Here is a 10,110-nt window from a genome sequence, read left to right as displayed (position 1 = left end):
TTGTTGTTGCTTACATGAAATGCTCACATTTCTGCTTGGCGGCAGAAATAGGTGGCAATATTACAATGGACGAATTCTTTCACAAAGAGCTCTACTGTTATTAAATGCATGTATGACCGCATGACTCTGTTCCAGGGGGCATACCTTCCGAGAATAGTTCGTCTACTAGATAAAACAAATTTTGGCAATTGGGACCGTTAGCACCGTTAGCACGAGGAACGTTTGTATGTAAAAAGTTTGTATAGAGTACCAATAAAACTATGAAAATTAGTATAGTCTGGTAGGCTACGCAGTCGAAGTCGCGGGCACTGGATATTTATTAATACTAACTTTTTATTTTAGATAGCATAAGGTCCGTTAGTATCATTGACTTACAAATAAATGGACGACGGGTCTAATACAAAAACCACGAAAATAATGTCCCAAGTTTTCCTATTTAAACGTAGTGACATGTAAAGGAATATGAAAAAGCTAAAACGTTGAATTTAAATTGTAATGTCATCGCAGTACTGTCTAATTTTGCTTGCTTCGCTGTCAGTCGAACAAACGAAGACTAAAGCGTGAATGACGCTCTGTATACGATTTTAACGCCCTATAAGTTCGGACACTTTTTAGCGCGAACCCGACGTCCATATAATTGTAAGTCAATGGTTAGTATACAGAAAAGTAAGTTGTAATTTTGGTAGGAGAAGAGCTCCTTGTGGAAGAGTTCGTCCAGGAAGTTACTACCATCTTACTTATTATATACTAAACACTTGAGTATTGGACAGGTAACAAGATACCTACGTTACTTTGCACGACACTGTCAAGGATTCGGTATATAGGACAAATAAAGGGGAAAGTAAATGTAGAATCGTACAAAGCGGTCCAAATAACACTTCCTAATAGACAAATTTGGTCTGAGCTACACAAACAAGAGCAATGCGTTGAAATGGAACAAGAACTTAGAAGAAATAAAATAAAATTCTGTTCCAGTCTTGAAGGGTAAGGGGTGGTGAAATTACAGGTACTTGAGACTTGTCAACTTATGTCTCAGGGAGACAGGCGCAGTGGCAGTGCCCCTCAGATAGCGTTGATTGGCACTGCGACTTCTATGGACGGCATGTCGCTTACCACCAGGCGCACGACCTTGTTTGTCCTGTAAAAAAAACTATAGGATATGGCGATGGGTCACATAACCGCAGGGCCAATGGTGGAGCAGAAGCGTCAAGAAGAAGTCTTCTACTTAGAATGCCTCTTCAATCCTGAAGATTGGTAGTCTTAGGGTCGTATTCCAGAACTCTACTCAATGCTCAAGTCGGGATTGCACTGGAAATACGACCCTAATGGCAGGGACTTGAGTATGATTTCGAGTGCTTTAAGCCATACTCAAATCCTGACTTGAGCATTGAGTAGAGTTCTAGAATACGACCCTAAGAGTGCCTCCATAATCCTAAAGGTTGGGCGCTCTTGTAAGCGCAAACGAAAATGTAAAAAAATCGCCATTCCACGTAGATACCCTCGTAATAAGATAGTTACCATTTAGAAGAACTACTCTCGACGCCTGTCTCCCGTCTGTCTAGATTACATAATGAGCATAGTGTTATAGTGGATAAGTTTTCGAATTCGCTTACCGGTCACCGCAGAACAATTCTTAGTAGTTGAACATGATGATATCTTGTCTATATAATATTATTAATACAAAGATCGAACGAACCGACGCCTTCTAACAAACCGTGCCAGACGCTATGCCAACTAAGCCACGGAACGGACCAGCGGACCTCACGAATTTTTCTATGTGCTTGTCGGATTTTTGAGTTTGGTTTTCAACGACTTTTTAGCCGTAGCGCCATCTATGAGAAATGTATGAAAGTATTTCGTTACCCAGTTAGACAACTTTACTCATTAAAGTCATTTATTAAGTAATTAAATTTGTATTGAGTTGATATTCATTTTTTTTAATTACTCCACTGGTTTGTTATAATGTTATTCGAAAATATTTTTCTTCAATTATTTTCTATTCTATTTTTTCTCTGTCATACATGGCATGGATCAACCGTCATCATGAAACTTGTAATAATGCATGATGCTCATAAATGAAGGATTTGTAAGAGACCATGCTGACACAGTGTACAGACACACATATTCGCATAAAAGGACAAGTTTTTTTGTAAGTGAATTCCACATATAATAGATTTTAAATAATTATAACATTTTCAAAAAGAACACCGACCTCTACATATTCTATTTTCCAAGTTTTATTGACATTGGTTAACGGTAAGTGTACAAAATCCAATAAACCGGTTTCATCCCCTAATTTACCACCCTTAGAGGGGGAATATTTTCTTCAAATTTAAATGGAACCAATAATGAGGTTACCCTCTTTCCAACAAAAAAGAATCATCGCATTCGGTTCACACAAAAAAGCAGTCTATTTTAGAAACTCGTCCTTTTTTGAAGTCGGTTAAAAATGGAGCGCCAATTTTGAGTGACAATTGTCATTTATTACTGAGGTGATAAAAATTATTAATTGCAATTCAATGACCTGAGGTTGACCTTATTATGAGGAAGTGTTATATTTCTTTTATGTCGGGTCATAAATGTTTAACGTTTCAGTTTGAATAGTTTGGGAACTCACAGTAATATCAGGTAATATAATTGTCACGAACAGTACGGTAGCTATCAACGTTATAATAAAGAATTTTTCTGAAGTATTTTTTGCGTTTTAGATTAATTTATACAAGGATCCGTTAAAATAATATTCTAACTTGCCCACAGACAAATGCACATTTTGAATATAAAAAACCGAAAGTGGCATAAGGTAGTGTTTAGTGGCAGTAGAGTTGGTGAAAGAGTTCGTCTAAGAAGGTACTGCCACCTTACTCTACCTTACCTTATTTATTTCTGCCGCCTAGCTGTAACGTGAGCATTACTGCGTTCAGTCTTTAACTGATAAGGGTGCTGGTGAAGTTATAGGCACATGGTACTTGTCAATTTATGTCTCAGGGTGACGGGAGCAGTGGCAGTGCCCTTCAGGTCTTTGCGATTTAAGGCGAAGCATTTCCACGCGAGCCCAGATTTTAGAATGTGTGGTGTGGGGGGTCGCTCCTCGCGTCAATCCGCGCACTGAAAATTAATATGAATAAAATAATGTCATGATGTCGACAAGGAAATGCTTCCTACTTCGGTCATCGTTGGTTTCTTCCTTTTTGCGCGTTTTCCTTATTAGATCATGTCGGGGTCACCAGTTTAGGTGTTGCTTGCTTGGATGTAATGAAACAGTACTAAGAAACAGAAGTCATAAATTTTGTTTTCATATTAGTCTACTATTGTAAATTTTTTGGTCTCTTACTAGTAGGTAGTTTAGAGAGTACATTGTAGCGACGGTAGCGCCACCATCGTCGCGGTGGCGCTGTCGTGATACAATTTCCAAATTTTGGGATAAATGTCAATTTAACAATTATAGGGCTTCAGTTGAAAATCAAAATGTTAGCAGGTTCTCTGTAGTACTTAAAGAGAAGTATCTTCCATATAATATAAATGATGTACAAAGTTTATTCTTAAATAATTCGTCTTAGACTTTTATTGTAGCCTGTTTTCGGATTTTTATTTATTTTGTTAAAGTTCATCGTGCAACAACTTAGCACGTTCTTTAGAAAATATCCTTAAGTGTATCGTATATTTTTTGTAAGATCGTTATTTAACAGTAAATACTTAAACCCTTTGATCCAAGAAAACAGTTTTTCCCCGCTTCTTCTCCGATGACTCACCTAATCTGACACTGCAATGATCAAACTCTAATGATCTTTCGTAAGGTAGTTTCCCCTGAGAAGGATGAGCAAGAAACTCTAGGAGTTAACTCTGTAAATAAATATGTCGGTCACTTTAGTTCTTTGGACGGTTGATTTTAATAGGAATTCTGTCCATTAGACAAACTCCAAGTATAGTTCGATCCATCGCACACTTAACTACTACTGATTTTAAATCTGAGGATGAAGACAGGCAACCCTACCATTAATGATTCTTTTATGTCAGGTTACTCTTTACTAATGTTTATATTGTAATCAAGACTTGACGTGCCAGAAATTCCATATTCAGTAAGTAGACTCCTTATTTTTCTTCTTATAAACCTACTTGAAATAAAACTTTAAACGCAAGGTACAAAGTAACAATTCCCACGACAGTAATAAAAGCCACAATTACTATGAAAATTGAAAGTGTCATTAAACTCTAAGGCTGTGGATTCAGGCAGTCAAATATCGCTTTTATGCTCAGTTCGTAAGGATTGAATTCGCTTGTGAAGGTTTTCGTTATCGATGAAAAGGATCCGAAGGGTAGTACTATTTTGTTGTCGATTTTTTTCGTGGCATTACAATAATTAAACGATGCTTAATTCGCTCTCCCCAGCGAATAATATGGTAACGGATAATTTTTAATTTTACAGGAAAAATAGAAAACTTTTTTTTGTATGTATCTCGGCTCGGGTACATCGTAGGATTGTTATTTCTATGTCAGTTTATTTTCTTTTATAATATTTTTGTATTAGTTTTACTAAATAAAGTTATTGATGGAAATAATATTACTGAAATTGCAAGCCAAAAGTGTGCGTGTAGACCCGACGATTTCGTTCGGTAATGCATTACCATTAATACTGACTACGAAACACATTGACTTACAATTATATGGACGTCGGGTCCGCACTAAAAAGTATCCGAACTTGTAAGGCGTTAAAATCGTATACAGAGCGTCAAACTCCGCTTTACTTACTGCGATGACATTACAATTTAAATTCAACGTTTTAGCTTTTCCATATTCTTTTACATGTCACTACGTTTAAATAGGTTGACTTGGGAGATTTTTTTCGTGATTTTTGTATTAGACCCGTCGTTCATTTATTTGTAAGTCAATGACGAAACAACATTACATTCGGATGAAATCCAAGCGATAGTGTATGCAGTAATAGTATGACGAATAATAATGTAATTATGCAAATACATTCTATATAAAAATAAATGTAACACACGAATATAATTGTTTTAATGTGTTTCTTACGCGAATAAATGGTTATCATCACTTACTTACTTAGAGTAAAGAGATATTTATGCTCAAAGTTTCGTTTCTGATTTAAAAATCCCACCTTTCGAGACTTGTATCAAAAATGTACTCCAAATGTCCCTTTCTGGGCGCCAAAATTTACATAAATGGAGACTCATTATTTATCTATGTAAGGATATTAAAAAGTGTAATTGAAAATTTTCTATTACGTTACGTATGCCATTTCTCAGTGCTTATGTCGAATACTCAAGCTTAACTGTCACATATCAAAACTGAAAATTCAAAAGTTGTGATTTCGTTAAATACAATTTTTAAGAAAGACCTTTGACAATGTGCCACGAAAATAAAAAACCAATCAAAGTGAAAAGTGATAACCGACACCATTGACTTACAATTATATGGACGTCGGGTCCGCGCTAAAAAGTGTCCGAACTTATAGGGCGTTAAAATCGTATACAGAGCGTCATTCACGATTTAGTCTCCGTTTGTTCGACTGACAGTGAAGCAAGCAAAATTAGACAGTACTGCGATGACATTACAATTTAAATTCAACGTTTTAGCTTTTTCATATTCCTTTACATGTCACTACGTTTAAATAGGTTGACTTGGGACATTTTTTTCGTGGTTTTTGTATTAGACCCGTCGTCCATTTATATGTAAGTCAATGACTGACACACATAAAACTCGAATCATAACAAAATGAGAAGCCTTAGTAGTACCTTCAGGACGAAGTAAATTCCACGCATGCGCCGTAGCTAGGATGCTGTGACCAAAAATTGTCCTTTGTCTGCACTTGAAGACTACACACACCTTTCGCACAGTTTTGAGCGGGAATACGTGAGTACCTTTTTCAATACTAATTTAAGACTTAGGTTTTACAGCTTACTAAAAATCTGATGCGTTGATTTGGTAGAATTTTAGTAGGTACGTGGTAGAATTTTGTGGTAGATTTTTTGTAATTGCGTTTCTTCGTCGTTTTTGATTTTTTATTTATTTTGTGTTTGTTGGGTTTATTTTATTGGTTATTATATTATTAAGATTTTATTACAATGTTGAACTCATTTTTGAGTGGTAGTAAAAATTGGATGTAACCATTTATTTCGGATATTAATTAATTTTAACTAGAAAAGTTTAACTATATGTTTTTTATTCTAATTATTGACACAATTACTGTTTCTGTTGTGTATTCGAGATTAGATATCCAATGAGTATGGAATGTCGAATGTTAAAATCTAACATTTGACTAAATATGATCAGGGTTAAAGTGACCACGAGATTTGTCAATTCCTTAAATAACGTAAATTTTCACGATAATATTTATATTTGCAACGTTTGCTTTAATAACTTTACTTTGAATAGCACACGGACAGCTCGGTATTACGTGACTAGCTGGTTGAAAAGGGTCATAGTACAAAGAAGTTTTTATAACGACTTATTTTTTGTATTCTCCTTTTGTGACTGAAGAGTATACGTGACTGGAAAAACAAATACAAAATATATTTTACGGATACAAACAGAAACAAATGTAGTAATTTCGAATTATGAAATAAAAATTATATTTTAAAAAAATCGGCCACCAAAGTTTGCTTATCTGCTAATGCTGTGTTCGTTACAACTACTTTTTTTATTAAAATCGGTTAACGAAAAGTTGGTGAAATCCAATTGGTGGAATATTTTCACACACCAGGAGGAGCCAATGGCCATTACTGAGGTAAATAATCATCGTAATTGGTTCACAAATTTGGGAGTAATGAAATTAAATTAACTTGATTAAACAGGACTTTATTCATCAAACACTCTCACATATACATAGAAAATCATACGATAATATGTGCTAATAAATTATGAGTGATGCAAACCACGAAGCCTCAGCATAGTGCTGTTTTTCAGTCTCCGCCTGTGTTCTCTGTCGGACATTATTGGAACATACTCTTGAACAAAAAGACTACAACAAAACAAACATAGTTTAAAAACAAAATTTAATCTAACTATTTATTTACTGGTTACGAATGCTAATCACACATCAAGCAAAAACAAACAAATCTAATCAGGACGACAAAGGGTACTAATGACTGTTACCAGACAAATATATACGGAATCGTGTAACGTATAAAAAATACAGTCTAAAGAACCTCCTCCTTTTTTCAAGTTCGTTAAAAATCGATGAATGTGTATACGCCAAATAAATTTCATGTAAATTATAAAGAGTAGTACAACAAAAGTTTGTATTTACAAGTGAAAATATTTCCAATTTAATTTAAAACACTTGTCTCTACTACTACTTAAGAGGGAGCATGCCAAAAAAGTTTTGACGTTGGCTCCGCCCAAATTTGTGAAACAAATATATGCCTGAAGTTCGCGTGACATGCGACAGGAGATGTTGAATTTTGCGCATTAAAAGTACCAAATTCGTTTTAGCGATATAACTCTAAAACTAAAGGGATTTAAAAAAATCCGTAGTGACAGTTGTCGATCATGCATACATATAATTAATTATCTAATTTTTGTCCTAATAACCTGTAGCATTTCGAGGATAAATCGAAAAAATGTGAAAATTAAACAGTCATTTCGTGATTTTTATCTATCGAGGAAACTTTATTGTTTTATGTTTCTGATTAATGTCTATGCTTGAATATATCGTGTAGTTGCTCATACATTTTTTTATTTTTAACTTTAAAGTGGATATACGCCTCTAAAATCAAATCGAAGATTAGGAATTTTTCCTCTGCTCCCTCTTAAAAAAATAACTTACAAGAGTTCATAAATACGAGAGTACTAAATAAACTTATACGTGAATGAAAATGGTTTACAATTCGCATGGCTTTTCTGATTCTCGAGCGCTAATAGATATGCCCCAGGTAGAGAAATATCGAAAATGTTACAATACTCTTTTAGTTTTTTTTAAATATAATACCAAGTACCGAGACGAACAAGTCGTGAAGCTGGTCGTAAGTGACACGCCGGTCCATAACAGTTGCATAAAGCTTTAAATAGCATAGATCTGAGGGGCACGGCCATTGCATCCGTCACCCTGTATTATAAGTTGACAAGTCCCATGGGTACCTGTAATTTCACGAGCACCCTCACCCTTCAAAACCGGAACGCAGTAATGCTCACATTACTGCTCGGCGGCAGAAATAGGTAAAGTGACAATAATTCCCTGGACGAATCTTTTTACAAGGAGCTCTACAGCTACTAATATTAAGAACGAGATATTTTTGTTCATATGTACAATAATATCGAAATCGAGAAAATGTCCCGGCACAAGAGAATCAACGCCCTGTTTTTCATGTAGGTATGTAAACGTATACGTTTTTATTATGTTTACAATCTTCAGCAACGTAATTGTACTTACGAGGCGTAGTCAGGTGAATCCAAATTACAGCTCTTAGCTTTTCTATTCGAAGGTTGTTTCAGTCTGACTTAAGTATTAGTTAGCCTTTATAAAAACAATGATCGCAAATTGAATAAAAGTTCAAGGCCGACGGCGGGGCGCGGTCCGGATGCTTTACCGGGATAGCATGTTGTATTTTTTACTACTCTTTACTGTGTTTTTATTAAGTTTCAATATCATTAACGCTAATAAAAGCAGAAATTTTCAACGATGTGGTGATCTGTGTAGAAATTAAACGTGACTGCTATTAGTGTTACACCGACCGCTTTCGCGCCACTGTCCCGCTGCGACCTGCGCGTGGGGCTGCTGTGTCCACAGGTCCGGCCCCGAGCCGCTTTTCCCGATGTACCGCTTTTGGCCTGACTGTTATTTACATTTTTTAACAAAGTGAAGTTAAGACGCAAGAAGTTCGCAAAGTTTAGTAATCTATCTAGATCACATCCAGTTACGATGTTTTTAACATAGGGTAGGTTTATTCCGCCCTTACTAAAATATACACTTATAAAATAGAGAACGTAGATAACTAATCATAATACATAAACGAAAAATATTAGGAAGTGCTTTTACACTAGTTTATGGACTAGTTAATAACGTATTAATTTTATACTATAATACAAATATGTATTAATTTTTGGTTACTTCCTTCAAGGAAGTACGGTCTCCTTACTTTTATATTATTTTATATTTCAGCCAGGTATATATAATATTATGATTTTGCTGCCCAAAATCGTGGGCAGAAATTGTGAATACGGAACTTAGTATAATTCCAAATAGGAATATTCGTTGAACGTACGACGTTTATCGTACGATACATCGGATTGATTCGATGTTTTGACAAGAAGAAATTCTAATCGAGGCATGGTTTTTTTTTAATAACAACATCGAATCATAGAAAACACTAACTCTGGCGTGCCTCTGTGTTTTAGTCATTTAGTATTTGTTTTAATTGTATTTATAATCCTAGCTTATTTCATTCTTCTGTGAATGAACAATTGAATATGTATCGAACTTATTTGTCTATTTGAGAAGTACACAGAAAAAAAGGATTTCTACTAATAAGAAAGAGCAATTTCTCAAAATATTTGCTAATTCTGAAAAAATATTTGTTAAAAGTAATAAAATATTGTCATTACAAAGATACTGCTTATCTTTTTCTAATATAATTTTACTCATAAGTTTATTCTAACTTTGAGACAAATACGTTCACTTCAAGATTTTATTTCATTTGTAATCAATTAATTGGACATTACTTATATCAAGAAATTTTTACCTCTTACATCAAATTTAAATAATCTTAAATGAATTCAAAATTTCTTGGGTGTATTTTAAGAAAATATATTCTTAAACAAAATAGAAGTAGTTTTCTATTCAGATTAATATTCTAAATTCTAGAGTATATTCTTAAAGCAACATTTCGTTGCGTTTTCATAGTCAATGTTGTCGTGACATGTCGCTGAAGGCGCACGCGGTAACGATTACTTTTACTTGTGCTTGTAATCATAAAAATCATAAACAGTCATTTATCCAAAAAAACAATACGTAGTATCTCTAGTTTGTTAGGGTGTTATTTATAGTCATATTTTAAGAAATTTGGCTACAGCATGAAATCAAACGACATTTGTAACAAGCACAACTTTAACATGCAATTAGTTCCATCACGCCACTGCTAGATGGCATTAGTT

The sequence above is a fragment of the Hyposmocoma kahamanoa genome, unplaced genomic scaffold (genome assembly GCF_003589595.1).
Source record: "Hyposmocoma kahamanoa isolate Upper Pololo Valley unplaced genomic scaffold, ASM358959v1 224, whole genome shotgun sequence".
NCBI classification, from domain to species: domain Eukaryota; kingdom Metazoa; phylum Arthropoda; class Insecta; order Lepidoptera; family Cosmopterigidae; genus Hyposmocoma; species Hyposmocoma kahamanoa.
Note: the sequence above shows the minus strand (reverse complement) of the source record.